Here is a 27,732-nt window from a genome sequence, read left to right on the forward strand (position 1 = left end):
TCTCTTTTCACTTATGCCTTAGAGGTATTTCCAGATCAGAACATGCAGAAGGACCTAATCTTAAACTGCTGCATTGCAGTGCACAGTGAAAATACACCCCAATTCCATGTGACACTTTTTTTGGTGGACATTTGAAGTGCTTCCTTTCTATCCTACCTTAAACAATACGGCAATGAACATCTTGATGGATGTGTAGTGTTTCTCTAAAATGGCTACTTAGATTTAGAAATGTCAAGATAAGAAACGTACATTTAAAATTTAACAGATAATGCCAAAAAGTTCCTCAAGAGGATTTGCCGATTGATACTTTCACCAATAATACCCACATTCCTTTTCAATTTTTATAAATATGATGAGCAAACCAACGGTTTCCTTGCTGTTTTAACTTGCATGTCCTTGGTCATGGAGGAGGCTACATAGCTTTTCATGTTTGTTGTCAATCTGCCTTCCCTTTCCTGTGAACTGTCTGCTTTCATCTTTTGCCTAGTTTTTGACTATTTGTTTTCTCATTGATGACAGAAAAGTACTTTATATATTCTGGAGATTGATACATTTTATAAATTGCTAACATTTTCTTCTAGTCTATGGTTTGTCTTTTAACTACGATTACAGTGTCTCATCATCTAAGAACTTTCAACTTTGATGTCATCAAATTTATCACAAATTTTTTTTAAGTTACTTTTTCTTTATAGCTTGGCACTCAGTGGACTCTTCTAAGTGTTCATCTTTTTCCCTTAAGCTTTGGAAAATTTTGTATTTATTTTTAATATTCCCTCTCCTATACTTCTCACATTTGTACCTTCTAGAACTTTGCTAATAAATTTTAGAACTTCGACATCTATTCACATTTCTTAACTTTTAAGTTATTATACCCAACTCTTCCTTTGTTTTATGCTCAGGAAAAATTTCTTAGCTTGATTTTTCTTTACTTATGTCTGTTTGACCATGCAGCATATTGAGTATATAGTAAGTTTTTTTACAATAATAGCTTTGTGTATGTATATGTGTATACATACATACATACATTTTTTAAAGAATCGTGATCATTTCTTTATAATAGCAGCCTATGCTTGTTTCATGGGGATCAACAGTGTCTTGGCTCTCTCTGAGAACTTGAATTATCCCAACACAGAATCTCGCACATCTTGTTTGCAGATGTTGGCTCCTCTCTTGCTGGTCCTGGGCTTCCTCAGCTGCTTGGTAACTCTTGGTATCGCTCATCTTTGAATCTGGCATTCCTCTATGCTGGGACTAGTTGCTGTGACCCAGCAGCAGAGGCTTGGGATGAACCAATAGGCCAAGGGTTCCACTCATTACTCCTCATTATTCTCCTGGGTGAGGAGCTTCCCAGCGCCTCTTGGGTATTTCCAGACATTCAGGTCACTACCCCGACTCTTGGGCTCAGGTACTCAACTCACACCCTCTCCTGATTGACAGAAGCAGCAGGGTGGGGAGAGGGGAGGGTCTGCACCCCTGGCTGCTCCTTTTGTGCCCAGCCAATCACCCTGTCGGTCTCCCCAGATTCCCTTCTGGCTCCTGATTCACCACCTTTGGGGCTTCAAACACCTGGTGGGCTGCATCCACCTTTTGCAAAAGTCCTTTTCTGTGTGAATTTGGCTTATAGTTCCCTTCTGCAAAATGATCCCATTCACTTTCTGTCTTTTAAGGATTCCTCATAGTTTCTGATCCATTATAGAAATGTATTTTTTGTTTGTTCGTTTTCTGGCTCTAATATTGATTTTATAAAATACCTTTTCTGTAACTTTTCAGGATTTGGAATTGGAGATGAGAATGAGAGTAGGTGTAGTTCACCATCCTCATCTAATTTTCCCTCACATTTGTCTCTTGAAACTGGGTTCCAAATTAATTTCTGCATCAGCCTCCTGAATTTATTTTTTCAGTATCCATTTTGCTATTATTTGTTTTATCAATTAATCAAGTTGCCTTCACTGAAGAATTCAACAATGAAGATTTATCTTTAATCACTCTTTTTCCCCCTTCTCAGATTGCTCGCTCTGTATGACAGCCAAGTTATAGACTGGTTCTAAAATATTTATAAATTAAAATAGACTAAGGGGATGTGGATCTTATCTACACTGGCAAAGGCAGAAAGAGCAGAAAGCAAATACCCATCCAAGGAATTGTGCCAACAGCTCTGAGGAAAGTCTGTGTGTGGTTGGCAGGGCACAAAGGAGAGAACATTGTTTTGACCTATTTGGGTGGATTCCAGAAGCCCATACCCAGGATGAGAGGCTCAGCCTTTAATTTCAATCTGCTCGTGGATACAGACACTTAATGGCTCATTAAGCACCAGGACTAATCATGATTTGATTTCCCACAGAATGTGTGTTTGAGAAAGTGGGTTGTACAGTGGTTAAAGGCTTGATTTCCTGAACAGCAATTCTCAAACTTCAGCATACGTCAGCCTCACCTGGAGGGCTTGTTGGAATAGACTGCTGGCTCCAGAGTTCTGATTCCAAAGGGCTGGGGTGAGGCTTGAATATTTGCTTTTCTAACAAATTTTCAAGTGATGCTGATGCTTCTGGCCAGGGACGCACTTTGAAAACGAATCCACAGTCTGACAAATTTAGGATTAACATCTTTATCACTTCTTAACTGCTTGAGCTGGAACAAGCGATCGATCCTCTGCACCCTCAGTGTACTTCACCAAGGATCCTAATAGGCTAGAATAATAGAATTTCCCTCACTGGGTTGGCATAAAGATCAAATAAGATAAAGTTTACACTAAGCACTGAATATGCACCCAGATTACCTCAAATACTCAAAATCTAGATATAATCACGATTTGCTTTGACAAAGTTAAGGACAATAACTTAGAATTTAAAAAATACAATTTATTCTTACCTACACTTTTAAACTGTATGTCAGAAACTTGCCATAGGGTGTTCAGGATTGGATAACTATTGCTTATCTTCCCATTGTTAGGACATAGCCCCAGGCCAACTTATGGAAAAGCCCATTAATCATGGGTCTAGTTAATACCATATTCAGTTTCAGGCTACTTATAAAGGTGAAGAAAAGACATATATTAACAGAACTCATTATGCCACTCTCTTGATAGTTTACATTTTAACATGTAAAATCCACAGGAAACTGCCCAAAATCAATTAAGGATACCAGGCCTGAACTTCGGATCCATATGAAAAAGTCCACTTTTCCATAAATGTATATTATTGCCCTGGAGCTGGTTCTCAAAGTATGTTCCTGACAAACGCCATCAGCCTGACCTGGGAACTTGTTAAATGTAAGGTTCTCAAGCCCTACTTGGAAGAACAGAATCAAAGCTCTGGGGATGGGCCCAGGTGACCAACCCTTGCCCACTAACTTTGACAACCACTGCCCCGAAAGACAAATGATCACAGGAGAAATGTGCTTCAGCCCAGCTCCCTGATTTTACAGGTGGGAACACTTACATCTGGAAAAAAAACGAGCATCAAGTGACAGGGTAGCTTGGTAGCAGAGCTGAGGTTGAGAGGCAGGCATCTCCCTCCTAGCCCTGCCTGCTCCCCCAGGCTGGGTGGGGGCCATCACAGACCTGAGTCACCCAGGCCCACCGATGAAACAAAGGCTCCCCCGGAAGCTTGGAAACTTCCCTTCGGAATGCGACTGCTTCAAGAGACAAGCATGCTTCCTTTGTTTTTAGTGATGTTGTGTTATCACCGTCAGAGCAGCTGAACAGAGAGCCTTACCAGAATCAAAGGCGCCAGGAAGGCAGACCTCCTCTGGAGGCTGTGCGGGCCAGCAGCACACAAGGCCAGGCTGCCAGGAGCACGGTGGGAGACGTGGCTCTGGGAACGGAAGCAGCCCATGGACGGCCTTCTCGGACTTCCTGGCTGCCTGTGGTACAGAGCTGAGACACAGCTGACTTTTTTAATGTGCTGTGAAGGAGTCAGCTCCTCCAAGACACAAGTCAGCCCTGGGATGCTTGAGAAAAATCTTGATTGTATCAACACATCTCAATGACTCTCCTTCTATTCTTCCTTTGTCTGAGAGACCAGTGAAAGCTGAGGCTATGTCACTGCATCTGAGTGTCAGTGAGGGCAACAGGTGCTTTTCCTGGTGGTCACCTTTGGGTGTCAGGTAGCCCCCAACATCACGGGAGCAGGACCACACTGAATGGGAAGCAGGGCTTTTCTTTCTGCTCTTTCCTCCACCCTCCTCCCGGATCTCAACACACGTACACACACCTGCAAGGACTCACTACAACTACAGCAGAAAGGAGGTGGGGGAAGATTAAAAACGTGTGGTTGCTTATATATACATTTATGTACACTTTGGAACATGTATATCTTTACATTTTACATATAGCATATATATATGTATCACATATGTGTATATACATGCATGCATATATTGTATATCACACATGCAGGTATATACATATACATATATAGAGACATACCTTGGAGATACTGTAGGTAAGGTTCCAGACACCACAAAAAATGAATATTGCAATAAAGTGAGTCACATTTTTTGGTTTCCCAGGGCATTTAAAAATTATGTTTACACTCTACTATAGTCTATTAAATGTGCAATAACATTATGTCTAAAAAAACAATGTACATAGTTTAATTAAAAGATACTATATTGCTAAAAAATGGTAACCATCACCTGAGCCTTTAGCAAGTCATAGTAGTAACATCAAAGATCACAGATCACAGATCACCATAACAAATATAATAATACAATGAAAAAGTCTGAAGTATTGCTAGAATTACCAAAATATAACACAGAGACACAAAATGAGCAAATGCTGTTGGAAAAATGATGTCAATAGATTTGGTCCACGGAGGGTTACCACAAACCTTCAATTTGTAAAAAACGCAATAAAGCGAAACGCAGGTAATGAGGTGTGCCTGTATATGTCATAACACATATAATCAGTTGTGGAGTCCAGGTGGAGACTCTTTTCTGTTTGACTCCAAAAGCTGTCCCATCTTCATGTTCTTTAATAGAGTGAAGTCCTTAACAATACAGAATACAGATCTGGCCCCTTATCTGCTGCAAGATTTCTGCACATCTGGCTCCTGCTTCAACCATTCCCAGAGGCCACTCTTGGGCAAATCTGAGTAACCTCTTGATTACTAAACTCAGTTGTCCTCTCTTCCCGTTTCTCCAGGTGGCAGCTCAGGGCACTGTTAACCATGCCCTCTTTCACCTCACCACCCCTTCTCCTCCTACCCCTCCCACCCTTCCATCCAGCTTTGCCTAGAGAAGAGGTGCCACAGCTTAGATCACTTGGACACAAGACCCAGAGAACTTTCTATGGGACCTCATAGCCCAGCCAGGCAGGAGCTGCACGTGCCGGCTGAGTAGGAGAATCCTGGGCTTACATGGCTTTCCTGGCCCAGGCTCCTCAGTTGTACTGAGCACGCTCTATTGATCACTGACAGATGTTCGGGGAAGAAAATAGGGAAACAAGCTGGTCAATCCAGGTAGGATGTACAAAGCACAAACTGCAAGACTTTCTGTTACTGGTTCTTGATGGGGTGGCAGGTACACAGAAAAGAATTCTCAAGCCTCAGTGGAGGGTGAGAATAAACATCTTTTGCTGTTGCTTCACCAACACTCCATCGTCCACAAAGATGGGTCCCAGTGTTGCTCACAAGGACCCTCTCTGAGGACGCACTTTGCCAGCCCTTGGAAGCCCTGCCATTTCTCTCACCCACATGCTCTTGGATATGGTTTTATGAGGCAGGCGGTGTTGTTTCCAAAAGCCACAGCTCAGCATGTTTTCCATAAATCACTTTAATAGAAGACACATGAAAAAGTCAAAAACTTCTTTAGCACGTGTGAAATGAAATTAAGAAACAGTTACAAAAATACCAAAGAATCTGTTGGGTGAATCCAACATCAAGGAGAAAAAGGGGATCTATTCCCGATTCCTAGGTGAGGTATCAGTTTCCTGCCAGGGCCAGAATGAAGGCTGCCTTCCAGAAAGATTAGTTGTAAGAGGGAAGCAAAGGATGCCAAGAAAAATAATACAGCTTGGTTTAATTAACTTAGCTGAATGCATATTTTCCTTCTGTCACGGCAGCTAACTAAAGGTTGCTGGCCCGATTCACTCAATCCCTCCACCCTTTACTCTTCTCCATTCAGTCCTGAACTCCTATAGTGCCCTTAGGAAAGGCCCCCATTAAATGAGTTGTCCTATTATCTTGATGGCCTTGTCTGCTCGGGGCAACTTTCTGTCTTGATATTGGGTTTCTGAAATTCTGAAGAGGCCAGTCTGAGACTTTCTTATATACTATCAGTGGGGCTATAAACTGGTGCAAATTTTATGGAGGGAAATATCATCAAATCTGTTCAAATAAAATATACTCTAGCCTTTGACCAAAAATTTCAGTTTTACGAATTTATTATACAGAAACATGCACACGGGTATGTTGCAAAAACCCAACTTTCCATTGAGAGGTGACTCAATCAATAAATTATGCTACAACAGAGAACTGGATTAATAATAACTGATATTCATTGGAAAGACCAAGATGGTTCTATACGGATTGACATGGAAAGATTCAACAGGATCTTAAGTGAAAAACTAAATTGCAATAAAATATGTATAGTAAACATTATCTGCATAGAACAGGTTATGCATCGTATCACGATCTGAAAGACTATACCCCAATGCTGATGGTTCTGGGAGCGGGGGAAGGGCATGGTAGCTTTCCACCCTCCCCATATGTGGTAATGGAGTACTTTTAACTCTTCCTGCTTCCCAGACGGTTCACCAAGATGCTTCCATTCAGTTCCACTCAGCTGCTTCCACTGGACCTCGTAACCAAGTCCAGAAAAACCCTGCTGTCTTTTTCCCCTCCCTTATCACATCCCTTTTCTGATGAAATACACATGCTTGAATGGGGAGAAAGTAAAACTAAGGGAGAAGGTAAGCAATTTGGGTGAATAATTCACATTTTTATCTATAATGTTTTGATTATTTTTAGAAGACATCACCATAAAGATTAAAAAATACAAAAAATGGAAAAAAGATGAGAATAGCTATCTGCTTTACTCACCATGTGAGCAGATTCGCAGGGTACAGCCATCCCCAGTCCTGGTTCTTGGAGGCCTTTGGAGGAGGAAAGCAGCCTAAGATTCCACAAAGCTGCTCCGTTGTCATGTGGACCCAGACGCGTTGAGAAGGTGCTTTCAAGGCGCCACAGACATTAAGGAGAGTCATGTCCAGCCCTGTGGAGCAACGATGCAAGGGCAGAAGATCTAAAAACAAGATTTTCCCCAGGGAGGGTCAGGAGGGGCCCACAGTAGCTGGGGCTCTCAGAAGCCAAGCAGCACACCTGAGCTCCTCACAGGCCACCACTGAGCCCACTCGCATCAGGTTCAGGGGCAGGGCCACTGCCGGGGAGGCTCTCAGCGGTCAGGGTGCTAGGAGAGCACGGCTGGTGGAGGAAGTGTGTTTCAGGGGCTCCTCCAGGAAGCTCCCCGCTCCAGGACCTTCACGAAGTCACCGCCACCTTCCTGCAATGACAGGCAGGCTCCAGCTCTCTCGGCCCTGCCTCTGCCATTGCAAGTGTTCTCTATAGACATCACCCACCTGGTCTCAGGACGCCTGAGCTCACGTACAATCCTGGTGCTAAAACCTCAGGGCTCCCATTCCCCCCCTGGGCTGTGTGTGTGGGCACAGACACACCTCAGGGGTGAGGATTATTTCAAATTCTCTCCCTAATCCCTTCTTTGCCCTGTGAATTTCTGAACACTCCTTTCCTGAAAGCCTTTTTCAGGCCTATCACCTGATATCCTCCTTGGTACCTGCTTTTCCTATGTGGCCTGAGGTTTTGGTTCCTTAATCACTGTGGTTTTCAGTTCATTGCCATATTGATTACATCAGCATTTCTCTTCAGTTTTCTACTTTCTTTTTAGTTTCCTACTTTCTTTTCAGTTTCCTTGGACAGAAGGCTTTCATTCTGATATTTTAGGCCAATTTTTGTATTTCTACACTAGCTTTAAATCCTAATCCTAACCTTTTTTTTTTTTTTTTTTTTTTTTTGCGGTACGCGGTCCTCTCACTGTTGTGGCCTCTCCCGTTGCGGAGCACAGGCTCCGGACGCGCAGGCTCAGCAGCCATGGCTCACGGGCCCAGCCGCTCCGCGGCATGTGGGATCTTCCCGGACCGGGGCACGAACCCGTGTCCCCTGCATCGGCAGGTGGACTCTGAACCACTGCACCACCAGGGAAGCCCTAATCCTAACCTTTAACACTAACTTTCACCCAAACCTTGCCTCTCTGCCTTTCTTCTGGGTTCCTGCAATGAGATACCACTTAGCCCTGCAAAGATGGTTTTTCCGGTGTTAGAATGAAAGAAGTCCCAGATATAGTGTTAATTTAAAAACAGAGTTGGAGGACAGTATGTTAAGAAGGATCCCATTCTCTCAGTCTCCCTGTAAGCCTCATGCCTGGGTGCACAGTGCTGGGTAGCAACCCCATGACACCTTCGTGTGTCTGGATAGGTGACTTGATGTCACACGGGGCCAGGGGTGACCTCAGAGCTGGCCTGAGCAATGGTTCATTGTCCAGGGGCAGTCAAGCAGTGGCGAGCCAGGACCCTCCCCTCCCCGGGGCAGCTTAAGTACAGGTGGAGCAGTCCTTGGGGAAGGGGTCTTTACCCACATTTCCTGTGGTCACTGTAACAAATTACCACAAACTCAGTAGCTTCAAACAACCAAAATTCATTCTCTCATAGCTCTGGATGCCAGGAGTCTGAAATCAAGATGTCAGCAGGGCCATCCACATTCCCTGCAAAGCCCCCCTGGGAGAACTCTTCCTTGCTCCTTCCAGCTTCTGGCGGCTGCCTTAGCATTCCTGAGCTGTGGCCACGTCACTCCAATCTGCTACCGTCTTCATGGGACCTTCTCCTCTGTGTAGGTCTGTGTCAAATTCCCTCTCTTATAAAGGGTCCACTCAGATAACCCAGGATATGCTCCTCCGCACAAGATCACTAACTTAATCACATCTTTTTCCATATAGGGTGATATTCACAGGTCCTGGGGTTTAGGGTGTGGACATATCTTTCGGGGCCACCATTCACCCCACTACACACACCCACGCTATTCATGGAGCTGGAAGAGATGCCAGATGTTAGATATCGAAAGGGTGTCAAAAGCACAGCCCACACAAATAACTCCCCCCAAATAAACAAGTCAGCAGTGAGTCATACCCAGGCAAAGTGTGTTTCTCTTTGCCAAGTGCTGAGCTGTGTAGACTCAAGTCTCTCACACCACCCTGATCCTTGTGTGTGCCTGCTAGGCCAATTCAAAACTCTGTGTGCTAGGTCTGGCCCTGGGGATTCCTTGGGCCAAAGGGCAGCAGCCATATTTGGGGGAGTGCGTGGGTGTGAGGGCGTGGCGGTGTGATGCAGAAACACTGGGCTCAAGTCCTGGTTCCTCCACTTACTAGCCCTCTGTCCTGGGACAAGACATGTAGCTTTTTTAAAGAAGGACAAAAATAATCTCTATGTTTTATGATTTTGCAAGAATTAAATGGTAAAATGTACGTATATTAAAGCTAAACTCTTAACACGTTCAGGGGATTGAGCAGCCGGGCACCAGGAGAGGAGCACGGTGGGCAGGCTGGTCATCCTGGCACCTGCTGTAAGTGGAACAATCTGAGGCAAGTCCTCACTCTCCACTCTGTTTCCCAGTGGGTTCAGGAAGCCCCAGAGACTCAATGGGCACTTCCTACCTTCCTCCATCCAGCCTGAGAAAGTGGCAACGATCATAGGTCAATGCATTTACGTAGGGAGAGAAACTCTCTTCCGACAGAAGACAGTCACCCCATGATCCAAGATGATTTCCTCCTCCTGTTTCCTGGGTCTCAAATACATAAAGATATTTAGACGCACAATAGGCAAAACAGGGCGTTGCTGAGGACTATCGCTCCCTTTCTGCACCAAGATCTGAAGGGTGGATGCACCCAGCAGGAATGGCCCCCTCTGGGCTGGGATTCAGAAATTAAAGGTATACAGTCCCTCCAGTGCATTCCCTGTCCCCCAGCCCTCTCCTCTTGGGAGGCATGACTATCATATTTGCTACCATCACCATTACCACCTGATGATAACAGGTGGGGACGCAGCCCAGGAGGTGGTCCTGCTTCCCCCTGACTGAGCCCTCTGGGGCCTCCATCCTGACCATCCCTCCCCACCCCATGGAGGTCTGCCGATGCTCCCATGCCCACCCACCCAGTCCCACACAGGCACCTGCCACGGCTAAAATGAAGAGAATCCAAACTGGGAGCTGCTGTGAATAGGCAAATCCCTCAGAGATTTTTCCTAAATCCAGCTAGGACCTGCGGCTTATTTATAAACTCATGTGGCTTTCTGACTTCCTTCACTTTAGCCAGATTGCTGACATGTTCTTAAATTATCCAGTTTTTTTTTTTTTTTCCTTCTTCTCTGTTTCTTGGGAAGATAAAGCCTCAAGCATGTGGCCCCTGTCTGTTCATAACAATGATGGTTTTCTGGGCGGCTGTCCCCCACCCAGACCACCATTCACTGCAGTTACCATTTTAACCCAGACTTCAGAAGCCTCAGAGGTATTTAGCCCTTAGGAACACAGAAAAGAAAGGATTAAGGGGGAGAAACTACAATGCAAAGGTTTTTGTTTTTCATTTCATCTATGTAGCCATATAGTAAGAAATTTTGTTATTAAAAATTAAAATTTGTAATTCAGAAATCCTCAGGCAGCATACATGTTTCTACTGCGTGATCTCTAATGGTCCAAGCAAATTCAGAAAACTTCCAATGGGTTCAAGGACTGACATGATGGCAGGCTTCAAGGAATGACATGATGGCAAGCGTCAAAGACTATTTCATCCGAAGCCATGAGTTATTTTATAGCAGAGAAATGCAATATAGCTTTGGAGACAGTTGACTTTGTCCTGCTCAAAGAGTCCCAAAAGATTTTGCCTGTGGGCTGTCGTTTGAACTCTTCTCTAGTCCTAACCCTGCCCCATCTGGGAAAGGTGCTGTACTAACACTCCCCAAATTCAGCAAGGTTCAGACTGGGGCTGATTAACATATTGTAACTTTCAAATTAAAGACAGGAACTCTCCATCCTCATCCCAATTCTGCACAATTACTCCGTAGATTGCTCATCAGGGAACATCAAAATGGAAAAAAGTAAGCACCACCCACCCACATCACAGCTGGGATTGTCACTTCCTAAAAGAAAACTCTCACTTGCCTTACCTAAGCCTGTAAAGTCCCCCATGAGTTCACTCAGGATGTTAAAAGCACTAGCCAGTGTTCACCTCTGTGTTGGGCGTATCAACATGCCCCCACTTGCACTCACTGTGAGTCTATAGTAGTTTGAAATATGTCCACAAATGCTTGGGCACTCCCTTCAAACAGCAAACCCCTCCCCTGAGTGTGTGGACTCAGTGACTGCCTCCTGGCAAGCAGAGAGAAGGCAGAAGTGCTGGGGTGCAATTTCAGAGAACAAGTATATTCGTTTTTTATTGCCGCATAACAAATTACCATGAACTTGTCTTAATGCACATTTATTATCTCACAGTTCTAGAGATCAGAAGTCCCGGTACAGTGTGACGGAGTCTTCTGCTCAGAGGCTCACAAGGCTGAAATCAGGGGTGGCCAGGACTGAGATCTCATCTGAGGCTCGGGGTCCTCTTCCGAGCTCATGCAAGTTGTTGGCAGAATTCAGTTCCTTGTGGTTGTAGGGACTGAGGTCCCCATAATCTTGCTGACTGTTGGCTGGGGACCACTCTCAGCTCCTAGAGGCTGCTCTTGGGGTCTTGACACATGGGGCCCTCCACAATAAGGCAGTTCGCTCCTTCAAATCCCTGGTTGAACATCTCATTAGATCAGGCCTACCGAGGATAATCTCCCTTCTGATTAACTCAGTCAACTTGTTAGGGATCTTAATCACAATATTCCTGCTTGCCATATAATCATCATGGGAGTGAGATCCCATCATATTTATATAAGTCCTGCTTCTTTTCAAAAGGAGGGTATTACACATGTGTGCCAGGGGGCAGAATCTAAGGGGCCATTACAGAATTCTGCCTGACACACTGAGTGATAAAAAGCCCTGTGGATTCCTGCTTGTCTTTCTTCCTCTCTCTCTGGGATCTCCCACTCTGGAGAAAGTCCACTGCCATACAGTGACTTGCCAAAAGGCCAAGCAGCTTTTTGGAAAAGTCACCAGGTAGAAATGAGGTCTTCTGTTAGCAGTCAGCAAGGAACCAAGTCCTGCATCCCATACCCATGGTTGGTGGGTGGACAGTGGGGACGATCTTAGCAGCAGATCCGCCAGCCCCAATCCAGCCTTCAGATGACAGCGGCCCTGACCAATGTCTTAACTCCAATCCTTCCGCAGATCCTGAGCCCAAACCACCCAACTGAACTGCTCCCAGATTCCTGACCCTCAAAACATGCGTTATACACATACAACACTAGTTTGCTGTTTGGAGATTCTCTATTTTAAGGTAACTTATTACACAGCTATAAATAACTAATACACAGCCTTTATTCACTAAAAGAGCAATTAAAAACAGTGGGAAAATGTTGCATTGAAAAATGAGAAAAAAAAATATCCCAGCCAAACTGCTCTCTATCCTCAAAGACAGAGCTCTCATCCCGGCCTTTGTCACTCCAGCCAGAGGCTCGCAATTACACTGTGCTCACCACTGGATGCCTCCCCTCCTCTGCAGGGGGATGAAAAGCCACATTGCCAAACCCCAGGTTCCATTTCCCAGGGTTCTGCTGTTTCCAAGTTTCTCCCCAGCATTCTCCTTAGTTTGAATTAATATTTTGTTTCACTCTGAGTACCAGGCTCACCAACCCACATGCCCTTCCTCTGGACTCCTTGCTTTCCTCTCGGTGGCCTTTTCCCTGCATGTAGCTTCCAGCCTCGGCAGCGAGCTGGGGCTGTGTGAAAGCAGAGTTCCTCCAAAGAGGGTGCATCTGGAGCTACCCAGGCCCTGGCTTAAAGCCATGGCTTGATTTAAGCCATTTCACGGTGGAAAGCCAGGCTCTTAAATCTAGGTTGTCTTCCTCCCAAGCTGTGAACTTAGATGACAAATCACAGCATATCTTCTCCCTGACTGCCCGGCTGCCCTCATGAGCTGCACCACTCTGGGCCATGATGCAGAATACAGGGGTCCATGGGAGGCACGCCCAGCCTGCATCTCATGCTCTGATGAATGAAAGAGCAGGGTGGGCTGCAGTTCCTCCCCTCTTTGTCACCCATGGGAATCCGCTGCCCGTCCAGTCCGGAGCGAGGTGGGAAAGAGGGTCCTGAGTGCCCCGTCCTCCATGGTAAACAGGGAGAGAATAAGCCATCTGCCTGGGCTGCAGCAGATCAAGCTAAGTTCCAGCTCCAGGTGAAACAAAGTCAGGGCCACGATTTGTATAATTTCAGGTCAGTTCACCCTGAGCTCAAGGAATGGTCAGTCACCAGAAGGCTCGGCTTGACACAGTGCAGACCCCTCACCCCTCACTGCTGGCAGTGAGTAATTGGCACTAAACATGGGATGTGTCTGGATTTAATCTAACCTGAACTCAATTACTTGACTCGCCTGATGGAAAATTACCCGGCCTCCAGTGTTTAAATGAAGAGACGGCTCTAAAATCTTCCGGTCCCTGCAGCCCATGTTCTGTTCTTCCTGCCCTCATAGGTAGGCATAGGGATGCACACGTGCTGGGCCCTGCCTCCAGCTCCCTGGGTACTCCCCCGACCACTACCTCATCTGATACCCAGGACAGAGTGGGGTGTTGGGAGGGAGATGTGCTGATGCTGCATCCCTGTCACTCGGGTCAGAAGATGGAGTCAAAGTCACAAGCCCAAGGGACTAGGCAGTAGTAGCTAAGAGGAGAGAGAAAGCCTGGTTGTCCCTTCTTACATCACTGCAATGGAGCATGGCTCAGCTTCCGGCACCCAGAGAGAGGATGCCTCTAGCCAGGAGAGGCCCACTGGGAGTACCTGAGCCTTGGCTCTGAGTCTCCGCATGGCATCCCACTTTCTGCATTCGATTTTCTGAGGCCAGCCTGCATCTCTCAGCTGGAATCACAATGGCCCTTAGAACTCTCCTCCCACGGCACACAGACACCTAGGCAGGATTTGAGAGGCCCAAATCCCAACCCCACTGGCCTCTTTCCTCTCCTCCAGGCTCTGCACTGCATCAGGCCCACTTCTAGCCCAGGCCTTGGAGGTTTCTCCACTCTGTCCAGCCCATGCCTTCGAGAAGGTGTCTCTGCTCTATCCAGCCTGCCTCTGAACTTGGCAGCCCTTGCCCTGGAAGCCTCTCCCTGGGTACATCCAGGCACTGTTGGATGTGCGGGCTTCCGAGTCGGCCATCTCTTCCTCTCGAGCGCCGCTCTGTGTCCCATAGGATGCCGAGGGTGAGCAGAGTTCTCTTCCTCGGTCTCAGAGAAGCACACGTCCCCACTGTGCTGCAGCCACGGGCCTCACCTGCATCTCAGCCTGGTCCCCGCTGGGCCTGGGGCAAGTGGGAGAGTCCTGGGGAGAACTCTCAGGCAGGAGGTGAGAAACTTCCAACTAGAACCTGCTTCTGTTTGTTTCTGGGCCAAGTAGGCACACCCAGGGAGCAATCAGGCTGCTACCTTGGAATCCTGCCCTGAATCCCAACCAACGTCATGCCTCTCCCGCACGGGGCTGTCCTCAGGACCCCTGCCCTGAGCTGGAGAGAATTAAAATGACATGCAATTGGACGGCAACAAAATTCTCTGTCTCATTTATTTTTCTTTTAAAGCTTTGACTCATAGGCTAAGATGCTGTCAGTGGGAGAAAGAAAAAGTGTATATTTTAGACATAATTTTGAAAAAACTTTCAAAGAAATCGGTAATCATTAAAAGGCCATGCCACAATTGGTTAATGTAATTTGGGCCAAAGTTCAATTCACTGGGTTTGAAACCTGTTTCCATCATTAATTACCTGTGTAATTTGGGGTAATTTGCTTAACTTCTCTCTGCCTCAGTTTCCTCATCTGCAAAATGTGGACTGTGTCAGCACTTGCCCAGTTGGGATGCCATGAAGACTGAGTGAACATATGGAAATAGCTTAGAACAGAGCCTGGTCCCCACTGCGTTCTCAGTGCATGTAGATAAACTAGGATCAGTGTTAGATGGGAGCCGAGGAAGGATGTGGAATCAGAGACCAAGGGCAAGTTTCAAGATGATGGACCAGGAGATGGTGCCCAGAGTCAGGACCCTGCTTTGGGAAAAGGAAGGAGAAAAGGCTGGCCCCGCATCTGTGCTCCAGAGATGACTGGGAGGAAGCGCTGGGCCTGCAGAGCGTGAAGCCAAAGACATTTCATGGGTCCAGCCTGAAGGCCGGCAGCTGCTCAGACCATCCTGTCATCGTGATGATGTCAGAAGAAGAAAGAGAACACAGGCCTAAGCCCTAGCAGGAAGCTGCTAGCCCAGGATCGAGGGAGAGGACTAGCCGACAGGGAAGCCAAGGTGTTCTTGGGCCCCAGGGCCCAGTTACAAACACTGCAGGGGGCCTGATGATTTAGGCTAGGGGTGGGACGCATGGAGCGTTCTCTGCAGAAACAGCAAAATTTAGCAGTATTTTTTCTAGGGGAAATGACAGCTTCGCATTTGGAATTGAGTATCCCTGCTTAGGTGCGCAGGTGGCATCTCTGTTCTCAATTTTCTCTTCCTGGAATAGAGTTGCCTAATGTTGACTCAGGAGCTGGGCTCACTGCTACCGACCTCTTTACACCCCAAGGCTCCTTTTAAATGGGCAGATTCATGGGTCCCTCTCCAGAAATCCCAGCCAGAAGCTCTGGAGGAGTAAGTGCAGCATCTGTGACTGTAACAAGCACCCGAGTGACCAATGTGTGGGACATGGGTCTCCATGTGCAACACAGACTAGGCCCTCAGATAGTAGTGAAAACTGGTAAGAAAGCCATTAACAGAAAAAGCAGGACTCAAAGGCCAAGCAGCACAAACCTCTTTTCTCTCAGACCTCAAATGAAAACAATTCAAGGCAAGGGGACCATGCTTTCTCTTTATTTAGAACTTTCTAGAACAGTGCTGTTCAAAGGGACTGCAGTGATGAAATGTTCTAAATCTGCAGTTCCCAATATGGAAGTCACTAGCCATATGTGGCTATGGAACATTTGAAATTTGTCTAGTGTGACTAAATTTTTAATTTTATGCTGTTAACTAATTCAAATTTAAATATTTGTAGCCACATGTGGCTAGTGGCTGCCATATTGGATGGTGGAATTCTGGAGGCATGTGGACTACAATCTCTATTGGATATGGGGTCACATCCATATGCATACATCTAACAAAGATAATCACATCCAAAGAGCCCACAAGTGAAACAGCACTGCTTGGAAATTGATCTAGTGGAAAGGAGAGAGCCATCCAGGGCATCTATGTCACTGCCTTGCACGGTGACAGCTTATCTCTCAAAAAAAAAAAAGGGAAAGAAACCTGCTTCTCCTTGTAGCCTCCTGGCGTTCCTCTATGTCACTGAACTACAACGAGACAGCTGTGCTTTGCCATCATCCCAGAGAGTCAGGTAACAAAGCAAGCTGCAGATCCGGTGTTGGAAGGTCACGGATATGCCTGGTGACCAGAATACGATACTAGGAGACTCCGAAAGGCCACGAGCTAGCAGAGGGTGTGACTAAAGCAAAACTGACACCAGGGAAGCCATCAGTGAACTCGTGGCAGAAGTAAGAGCTGAATGACCTAGCAGGTGGTGTCTTCTTCACCCACAGCCGCTTTGGGCCCCAGGTGAGTGTGATTCTTGTTCCAAAGAGTCTGTTTGTTTCCAAAGAGTTTTAAAGGCACCACTAGGCACCTGACACTGTAAGACAATTTGAGGCAGGAATGAGCATCTCTAAATTAAGTGACTTGGACTGGATTGGATACCCCATGGGCGAGTGTTTGCAGACCTGACAAGGGCCTCACCCAAGTGAAAAATGATTCTTTTAACTCCTCCATGGGTTGGTAGGTGTGAAGAGTAACTCACATCTGAGTCTTGGACTGTGGCAGCAATGTCACTTTCTGGCATTATCCCTGAGATTCAGAGACGCAATCCTTGAATGCATTTGTGAAAACCAAATGTCTGACACCTTTGCAGGACCCGTGAAGCCAGGGATGGAGGTTTCTGGCATGTTTCCCTGTTGTAGCAGTGCCAAGCCTGGGATATGCTGGTGAAGGCATCTGGACATCACAATGGGTTTGTGAGGCACAAGGGGCCAGCTGAGTATTGGGATCTGAGCATCAAGGCGCTGGGGCTCTGGGAACAGTTCTCCCAAATCCACATTGATGAGGTCCAGGGAGAATGTGCCATCACCCGGGCCTATTGCCCTGCACTTCCTCCTCTGAGGTCTCCGGCCTCAGTTTGGTGGGGAAGACTTGGGTCGATGGGAAACGCACAAAAGTGAAGCCATCTGCCACCAGGAACAAATGACCACTGGCTGGTCCTTCTCTCCGATGAGCGGTTGATCCAAAGTATTCTGTGATTTTGGCAATATGTGCTCCATGAGTCCTCATAATATCCTGTGAGCAGGGTGGGTCTGAGGCTCAAAAGCTATCTGCTGAGACAGGGTGGCCCCCTGAGCTGCCTGGCCCGCAGAGTGAGTGCCCACTGAGCCCCGAGCTCTGTGCAGGGGTGCAGCCCTTCTCCCCTCTCCAGAGGCATGGGCACAGCCTGGGAAGTTATATGACTTTCCCCCAAACAAAGGACAGAATGTAGCACAGCAAAGACTCTAACAGGGGAATCTGCTGAAAAACCTGTTTCCTCTCTCATCTGTGCCCTCTTTGCTGGTTGATGTTGAGGGGTAGGCAGACTTCTTCCACTCTGACGCTTCCTCTTGGGGGAAGGAGAGGAAATGTCATTTGCTGACACTGTTTGTATCATTACAGTCACACTCAGTACCTCCCACGTCTCACATCTGCTCTGGCACTCACCTTGCTAAGATGGGAATGGTTATGAAAGAGTACCACAAGGGACCCTTGTGGTGAGGAAACTGCTCGGTACTTTGTGGTGTGGTCACATGATTCCACACGTGAAAAACTGCATAGAACTAAACACAAAGAGATACACACACAAATGAGTGCGTGTGAAGCTGGTGAAACCTGAGTGAGGTCGCTGGTTGGATCAATGTCCATTTTCTCATTGTGACATTGTACTACAGTTATGTAAGATGTCACCAGTGGGGGAAACCGGGGAATCTCTCAGTATTGTTTCCCACAACTGCATGTGAACCTAACCATTATCTTAAAGTAAAAATTAACAATATATATTGAAAAAAATCTCATGGTGTGAAGTGTGTTTAATTTAAGCTACTTTAAGAAACAGGCAGCTGAAGTCTAGGATGGGATCCTCCTTCATTGCTTCTGTCCCTTCTAGGTCTCAGGATTCTCACTTACCTGCCTGTCCCTCTCTCCAGCACCAGGAACGAGGGAGGCCACTGAGGACAGTGACCACCTGTGGCCTCAAGGTGAGTTCTGGGATCAGCATTTCCACAAGGGAGGTGAGGGGGTGAGGGTGAGTCTGTGGGGGAGCTCTCCAGAGGCCTAGGGATGTGCACGGGGCATGCTCTCACAGCGGGGCAGGTGGCCTGGCTTCTGTGTCCTGCAGGGAAACAAGATGGACCAGGGCCACTCTAGCCTGTCCCCAGACCTTCATCGTGTGGACTGCCTCTCAGGATCTGGGAGAAGAAGATTTAGAGCAAGGATAAAGGAATATTATACTTATTAAATCAACCCCCCAGAAAGTATACCATGAAAGAGTATTTTTAATTGATGTGCTTTTTTGGTTCTATTATAGAATCCAAAAATTTACAAATTTGTTCTCCTATTTTAAGGTAAGTGTGATCTTGTTAATCCTTATTAGTGTACATTATAATTTTAGGAGCATCTCATGGGTGGATACTTTTGGTAGATACTGACAGAGCTAGCCCAGCAGCACCTCTGGGAGAGGCTCTAGGTGATGTTTGGGCTCTTTGTATGTCAATTATATCTCAATAAAAATAATACAAGAATCCTCCAAGTTTTTCATGCCCCAAGGCCGCTTGCCCCTTCCCAGGTCTCAGAGCTCTCTGCATTTGCTCTTGTGTGGCAGGGCCATGATTATTGCAATAGTACTGAGCTGGGTCCATGGATGTAAGCAAATCTTAGCTCTCACAGCTCAGTCTTGGGAAGGCAAGAGAGACGATGGTTGAAAAATTGGGTGGTGTCTGGTCTGAGGTTCAGAAATCCTCCTTTTTGAAGCATGGCATTCCCTTGTGGAAGCTATTGGTACTGGTGTGTGTGTGTGTGTGTGTGTACACATTTTGTTTTATTCGAGATTATAACATTTCCTCTGTGTACCCTTTAAGAAAAGCAGAAATTGGCAAGCTCAGATACCATTCCCTTCTTTAAGTGTTAGCCAGGCTCGATTCCTTCCTTGAAGTCATGTCCTTTCTCCCTTGCTTAGGGGAAACGTCTCAGATCCAGTGTTCCTTGGTTGATGGAAGATATAAATGGAATGCAAACGGGAACAGGAATCTTGGTTCGAATGTATTAACTTATTTGCATAACCACTATCAATTAAAAACTTAAAATATTTCCCAGATGTTCTTATGTGATCATATTACAAGACAGCAATTTAAAATTGCCCCAAGGTCAACATCCTAAGCAAGAGCAACTAATCTAAGAAATACAGAGTAACATATACTAGAAACACGTGCCACGTGAGGGCTATGGAGAGGCCTGGAGCACACACAGGCTGGTGGGTAATTAGAAGGAAAATTGCCTGCAGGGAACTTGAGGGCTATTAGGTTGCGGTTTATGTTCATTAAATTTAAACACCTGGTTTCATAGTCATGTGGTTTCCTAGGCCTTGATATTGGCTCCAAACAGCTATTTCTGCATAATCTGGACCGTGTTTTTCTTACGGTCACCTGATCCATCAATTCCCTGTGAGCACCACTTGTTGTGCCCACTTATCATTGCGGGGACCTGAAAGTGGGCCCTGAAACTCCAAGGTAAGGACTCTGGACAGGAGACTTGTAAAAAGTTCCGTGGCTGCCAGGGGTTGGGGCTGGGGAGAATAAATAGGCAGAGCACAGAGGATTTTTAGGGCAGTGAGAACTTCTGTGTGATACAGTAATGATGGATGCATATCATTATACAGTTTTCCAAACCCATAAAATATATAGCACCAAGAGTGAATCCTATCTAAACTATGGACTTTGGGTGATTACTACATATCAATGTAGGTTCATCAGTGGTAAGAAATGTACCATTCTGGGTAGGGATGCTGACACTGGGAGAGGCTATGCATGTGGGGGGGTGTATATAGATGGGAAACATCTGTACTTTTCTCTCAGTTTTGCTGTGAAGCTTTAACTGCTCTAAAAACACTAAAGTCTTTTGTAAAATGTCCATGAACTCCTGGTGGTTTCAGTTTTGGCGTTGGAGGACCATGAAGTTGACATCTCCTTGAGCCACCCCAAGGCCTCAGGCACCATCCACTAAAAGGCCCTAATTTGGATGTTTAACCAGCCAGTTCTTGCCTTTCTCATAAATCTCCAGACGATCTTAATCCCCATCAGTGATCTATTTATTATTCACAATCTTCTCCCCTCCTTGTTCTGGCCCATGGCAACCTTTCTATCTTGGCTTATGTTACCCCAGCAACCTAAACATTAAACTTGCCATTTTGCCTACTTGGAATGTTCTCTGTCCAGTTCTCCGAGAGCTTCTTCTGCAATTATGTCTTCAGAAGGTTCTCTCTTAACACTAACCGAAGGATCCTTTCCCCACATCCCGCCTCCAGCCACTCTATACCACGTTAAACTATTTTATTGTCTTTATAGCTTTTCTCTCTCTCAGACTTATTCTATTGTTTTCTTGCTTGTTTACTCTCTTCCCCTGTTTCCTTTTTTAAACATAAATTCTTCCAGAGTAAGGGTTTATGTCTGTGTTGTTTCTGCTACATCTTGATGTCTAGAATAGTCCTTGGCATGCAGAATTTGTTGGCTGATTGGATAAGTAAATGGATAGATAAATGAATGACTTCAAGGATAAGTGTATATCCTGGAGTTCAAATGCCTGCCTTGTAAAGACTTTTCATTAAAAATATTATTAATAAATACAGTATAACATCATATTGAGTTTAAACAATGCATTCCCTCGAGTTAGGTACTTTTATAGTTTGGATTGTAGCTTTGCAGACTTTTAATGCATGCTGAGTCATTATGTCTATCTATATCTATCCATCTATCTTCCTATCTATATAATATATATGCTGCTCTGTAATTTGCTCTTTGAAACAACATACTTTCAAATAAAACAGTCATACATTCCATTAGAAAGTTGAGGATTACACAGACTGATAACATAGCCATGAGTCCTAAATTCAAGAATCTCTGAACCAACAAAGTCTCCCGTGGACTAGGTACCATAGAAGAAATAGCATGTCGATGGGCCCAGCATGCCAGCCCCAGCAAGCACTGGCCTGGCCATTCTCCGAATAGCTGCCATGTATGACACACTTGAAGCTTTGCACAACCTGTGTTTTCTCACAGTAGAACCTTCACACCAAGCATCTAAGTATGCCTGAAATGTAGTTGACCCAATGCAAATAAAACAAAAATAAAGAAAGCTAAAACTAAATCTAATCAGTTGAGAATACCAATGATGTCATAACATGCAGTTTTAGTTCTCAGTGATGCCACTGCAAGTATGAATTTGACATTGTGGTAATACTTATCAAAAATAAATAGAAGAAACTTGAGGACACTGTCCTAAGTTAAATAAGCCCAGTCACAAAAATTAATAATACTGTATGATGTCAGGTACCCAGAGTAGCCAAATTCATAGAGACAGAAGGTAGAATGGTGGTTCCCTGGGGCTGAGGGAGGGAGGAATGGGGAGTTGCTGTTTCATGGGTTTGCAGTTTCAGTTTTGCAAGATTAAACAAGTTTTGGAGATTGTATGCCCCAAAATGTAAATGTATTTAACACTACTGAACTGTACACTTAACTATGGCTAAGATGGTAAATTTTATGTTATGTATGGTTTAACCACAAAATGTTTCAATTAAAACAAAAAGAATAAGTGGAAGAGAAATAAATATTCTTCACATGTTATGATTCCTTGTATTTTCACTTTCCCATAATTAGAATTACCATTTACCCCAGTTTACGTAGGACAGTCCTGGCTCACTCTTGTCCTTGTGCAATTATTCACAGGTCTCCCTTTCATTCTTAAAAGTGTTGTGGGTGATAATTATTATGCTCCTCTTATCCAATATGCCTTTGGTAGCAGAGGACAGCCAGAGAACTTAAAACTAGAAAGCTAGCATCTCCATTCATTCATTTACTCCGTCATTCACTCACCTCAAAAGGACCTCTGTACCTTGTGCCTGGTATCACACTGGCTGCTACGTTTGTGTTCAGGTGACTGTCTTCCTAGATAGACTGTGGGTTCCTCAAGGACAGGACTTATATCTAATTCATCCAGCATCCCTAGATCCCAGCCCAATACCTGACACACATCAGGTTCCCAGCAGATGTTTGATGAATTGCAAGATGTCCTAGTTCCAGCTGAAAGACAGCCATGAGGAGGACTGGCCCTCGTTAGTGCTGAACGCCCCAAACAGTCTTTCTTCTGTGCCCATGGGGGTGGTCCTGCAGGGTCTCCTTGGCTGGGTAGACAAGGGGAGGGCAAGGGTGTCAGTGAAAGTTTCTCTCTCACATGTTGCCCACTTCCAAGTGCCTTGCTAGGGTCTTTATATTTCCTGATAATGCTTGTTAGCTTGCTTGCTTTCTCTCTTTCTTTCTTTTTGTAACAAACTAAGAAGCATCTCCACTATGCTTCATAATGGAGATGCTTCAAAATAAATGCTCCATAAAGCTTGCACATGTCTCTCTAATGTAAGTTATTTATTTATAAAGCCAAGCTTTGAAATTCTGCTGCGATGGCTCAGCAAGTCGGGCTAACTCTCCCAGCTCAGTGGCAGGCTTTGTAAAGCTGCTCTTGGTTTCTTCTTTCAAAGGCAGCGCTGTCCTCAAGGTGAGTTTCAGCCAGTCACCTCCTCAAATGCCACACGTTTGTCTCCAAGGGTGGGGTTGAGTTACTCTCCTCGCTTGAGTTTTGTTTGGCTCTTCTCTGATCTCTAATGACCTGTGGTCCTTCAGGGACTCAGGAATGGCATCTCTATCTTCCAAGTTGCTGAGGATCTCTGATTGCAGGAGCTTCACGTGCTCCGCTCCTTCCACAATTTCCTCCTCCTCCACCTCAGCACACTGGATTTGGGGGCCTGAGACCCTAGTGCAGTGGGAGGAGAGGTCTGGACAGGAGTGCTAAGTAAATGTTAATGAAGCAGCAGGTTCAGACTGGAAGGTTTTCATAAATTCAGCCCAACATCTGGATGGCATCTGGCTTAAGAACCACCAAGAACTTCCCACTTATCCCTTGATCAATCTTTCCCGAAATGCATCATTTTTATTAGTCTTTTCCAAACAACTTTGATTTCATTATCCTCTCTAGCGTAATTGTTTGTTTTATTACTTTCTGTTCTTTCATTATTTCCTCCCTTCTACAAATGGTCCTAACTTCTTAATATGGATCCTAGTTCATTAAATTACAACTTTCTGGGACAAATTTTTTCTTTCTTGGTGATTGTCAGATGCATTAGTGTCTTTTTTTTTTTTTTTTTTGACACACATGGATGTGTCTTATGTGTAATTGGCTGATGACTTAAAGATGAGATAATTAACCCCTGGTCTCAAGAGGGTTCTATTTAAGGAAGGAGATAAGACAGTACATGTTAAGGGTTAAATTAATATCACAGTAGAACTAACTATAAGATTTCAGAGTAATGCTTATCAGTAATAGTTCTGAGGAGGAAGGGGGAACAAAGTCAGACCCTGCAGGGCAGGCTGGACCTGGAGTGGCTCAGAGGAGGGCCAGCAGGGACAACTTCATAAGCCCACCATGACCTGGGGAAAGACCACTCCCAAGGCAAGGAGACTGTGAGGTAAAAGGCCAGAGAAAGGAGCCAGGACCACAGTGCAGAGGAGCCTGGATGTGTTGACACCCTAGAGCATTGTCTGTGTGAAGTGACGCATCCTTGACTGTCTCAGCAGCAACACCATGAACAGAGAGAACTTAGAGATAGATGGTTTGATGGGGAGACACTAGAAGTAGGGGGACTGGAGGAGGGAGGAACGGTGGGCAGTGACAGGACGAGAGAACTTTCCACCTGAGTTTCTGGCTGTGGGTGGGGCAGGGGGCACGAGCATGTTCCATTTGTGAAGCTCCTCCAAATCAGGCACAGAGAGACCCTTTGTTCTTTGCTATATGCAAAGAACACCTTCTGGACAAAGCGATGAGTCCCACTCTAGATGGGAGATGGAGGTGAGGCCTTGCTGGAGCTGTGGGCCCAAAAAAGGCCTCCTGGAGGTCTATGCTTGTCCTAGCACCTGCCACCTCCTTTCAGGGCCATCAGGCAGCAGCAAGTAATGTGATAATTGGGGCTCACATGGGTGGCGGGGTTGGACTTCCTCCTACCAGGTGTTTCCAAGCCTGGCGTGACCCTAAGCAGGTGGGTATGGTCCCCTTGAAAGCAGATCCCAGGAGCAGCGTCCAAGGGTCACATCACTATGCTCAGCCTCCCCCCTTGTAAGGAAAACTTCTCACATGCCAGCCCTGGGAGACACAGTGTCCTTTCTCCATGATCCACAGCACTATAAGCCTGCGAACTCAGCACAGGCTTTTAAATGCAACATACGTAAAATTTTAAGTCCTGGAAGGGTCTTCAGATTCAGCATCTCCCCACCTGTAGCTGGGCAGGTGCACGTTACCTGCGGAAAGGACAGCGCCCTCTTGCGCTGAAGGGGGGATTTACCAGGCTCCGATCCCATGAGGAGGAAGAGGACCCTTGCCCAGGATGAGCCTTTAGGTCCAGCCCAGCCAGTGGCCCCACCCTTGCACAGCCGACCCCTAGCCCTCAAGCAGGCTGGGCCAAGGGCTCCCACCTCTGAGACTGGGCCCTTCTGGAAGCTTTCTAGTCCCAAGGAAATGATGGCTCTTCCAGGATGTAAATGATCCGGAAACTCATCCACAGAGAAGGCACTTGCCTGAACCTCCCACAAACACATCTGGTCCCTAATTTCCTCATCAACAACCCCTGAGGTTTTCACACAGGTCAATGCCTCCTTCGGTATTCACTCCAGCCCACAGAGCTCATCTCCACCAAAATCAGAATTTCTCTCAAGCCAAACGAGGCATCTTGCCAGGAATTCACTCACTCATTCATTCACTCATTCATTAGTTCATTCATTCACTCACAAAGGACATGTTCCATTGGCACTGAACACCACAGAGGGAACTAATATCCGAAATCATTAACTCATCTCCTTCCTCACTCTTCAAGCAGACCCCATGAGCCTTCAAGGATCCAACTGTCCCTTCCTTGGTTCCTCAGCAGATCCACTCCAGCTGGGGACCACTCATGTGGACCTTTGTCATAGGGATTCTCTCCAGGGCCCCATCTCTGCTTAGGAAGCACTATGCTGTCATTGGGTCTTTTTAGCCTCCAAGACTATGTTTCAGATAAAATTGTCATGCCTTCTCCTAGTCAATGTCTGAGCTTTAAGATGTTTTTGAAGGCCTTCCTGGTTTGGGGAGTTAGAGAGTCATTAAAGATAAGTCAATATGTTCTACTGTTTGTATTATATAGGCTCCTCCTCATTATTACTGAGTTCCATTTGACTATTATAGTATTTACTTTGCCTTAGAAATTAAATCTGCCTGGTTGTCATGGCAAGTATTATTGGTAAGAGGACCCCAGCACGTATTGTAACTGTCAGCTCTTAGGGTCAGAACGTGGCTTTGGTGGATCTGAACAAGGCAGCCTGTGCAGCCCAGAGAAAGCTCCAAGCCAGCAGGAGTATATCTGGGTTGATCCTTGGAACTTGGTCTCCTGGAGACCTTCTCTGAAAACCCAGTCTTAAATAGTCCCTTCACCCAGACGACTTTTGATCATATCACCTTATTTCCTTCAGAGAAATTATCATGAACTGAAATTATTTTATTTGCCCACTAGTTTGCTGTCTGTCTCTCTCAACTGCAAGGTGACCTACACAAGTTCTCCTCTGAATCTCCAGTGCAACAATATAATAATGTGCCTGGGGTAGAAGGGGCTTGACACACATTTATAGAAATGAACAGACATAACTTTACCCTCAGTATCTTCATCTGTCACTTAGGAACCAGGGTGTCATTCTCAAGGGACGCCTGCACACTTTTGAGACACGGCACTGTGAAATGGAAAGGTGAACCCGTACTACAGTCAGCCTCACGTGGATTCTAACATGGCTTCCTAGCACTGTGGGAATATTTCTCTTTTCAAAAAAATACTGAGTGAATAAAACTCCTGTTAGCTGAGGGTTCTAGGTACTAAGGCTTTCCCTTTTTGGTATAGTCTAGAAGTTAAAAATGTCTATCTGTTACCAGCTGTGCATTGGTCCAGTATCACTCTAACACGACCCAGGCATATGCTGGCATCCTGTGCAGCCGTGGACCACTAGAACAAGTGACACCATCCAGGCCCAATTCCAGCCCCGTCACTCCTGGGTGTGTGACCTTGGGGACATTATCTAACCTCTCTAGGCCTGAGTCTCTCATCTGAAAATCTGGGGAATATTAGTGCCTGCCTCAGAAGATTGTTTAAATGACTGAATAAGATAATCCATGCAAAGTGCCTAACATGCAATGAGTGCTCAGTAAGTACCAGTTCTTCCTCTTCTACCTCTCCTTCCCCTTTATCTCTGCCTTCTTCTCCTCTTTCTTCTTTCCTCTTTTTCTCCTTCTTCCTCTCCTCCTCCCTCTCCTTTTTCTTCTTCTTCTTCCTCCCCTTCTTCTTCTTCTATCCTTCTATTCCTCCTCCTTCTTAGTGAGAGTCTAAATAATAAACGCACATCCTCTTACAATTAAGACTTTTTTATTGGCCATAGGAAAGCCACAGTGTATGAGCCAAGAAGTAGTGGGCACAGGATATGGGATCATTTTTTATATTAACCCATCCCTCTGAGCCACCTAATGCCCAAGATGTTCTTAGGCCAGGCTTCAGGTTTTACACCCTTCCTAAAGTGTGGGTACCAGAACTAAAGCATCTAGGTGTGTCTATCCAGAGCAGAAAAGACAACACCATCACCCACCTGCCCAGGACCTACACTAGGTTTCCTGTGGAGTAGCCCCAAATAGCATGCGTTGGGGAGTCACAAGATCACTGGTTGACTCATACTGAGCATTTTGAAAATCTATGCAATAATATGAATTATCCCAAAATACTGAGCAGAGATCACAGCTACAGAGGTCGAGTTGTGCTAGCAAACCACCTACACGGCAAGGGGAAGGTCTAAAGCAGTTCCTACGGCAAATATCTGCCTGATTTGCACTGTTACCTCAGATCTTGCTTGATTTATCTGGAGATCTCGAAGCCTTTCAAGTTCCCATTTGACGAGCGCCTGGAGGCCCAGGCAGGTGACCACACAGCTTGGCAGGTGTTAGGAATCTGGGCTGAGACACGTTAGTTAGAGTGTCCGAGTGGACTCCCCAGAGCCAGGGTCTGGAAGAGAAGCAGGCAAACCGCCTTTGAGACTCCATCCTTCTCTGCCCAGTCCTTGATGAGCAGCCCGTCATCACCCACTGTGCCACACCATGGTTGCCTTCTCCACATGAAGGTCATGTCATTGACC

The 27,732-nt window shown here is 45.8% G+C and overlaps 2 long non-coding RNA genes across 2 annotated transcripts; one reads left to right on the plus strand and one right to left on the minus strand.

The window, feature by feature from the left end:
- Positions 1 to 154: 154 nt before the first annotated feature.
- LOC117197965 (uncharacterized) lies at positions 155 to 27,732 on the minus strand. The gene is made up of 3 exons (XR_004478882.2): positions 27,439 to 27,732; positions 7,038 to 7,209; positions 155 to 3,858 (listed from the first exon to the last, which is right to left on the minus strand). It is a non-coding gene; the product is annotated as an uncharacterized LOC117197965 (long non-coding RNA).
- LOC125961125 (uncharacterized) lies at positions 16,489 to 21,561 on the plus strand. The gene is made up of 4 exons (XR_007471460.1): positions 16,489 to 17,547; positions 18,390 to 18,480; positions 18,810 to 18,846; positions 19,458 to 21,561. It is a non-coding gene; the product is annotated as an uncharacterized LOC125961125 (long non-coding RNA).

This window comes from Orcinus orca, chromosome 14, assembly GCF_937001465.1.
Source record: "Orcinus orca chromosome 14, mOrcOrc1.1, whole genome shotgun sequence".
Lineage (NCBI taxonomy): Eukaryota > Metazoa > Chordata > Mammalia > Artiodactyla > Delphinidae > Orcinus > Orcinus orca.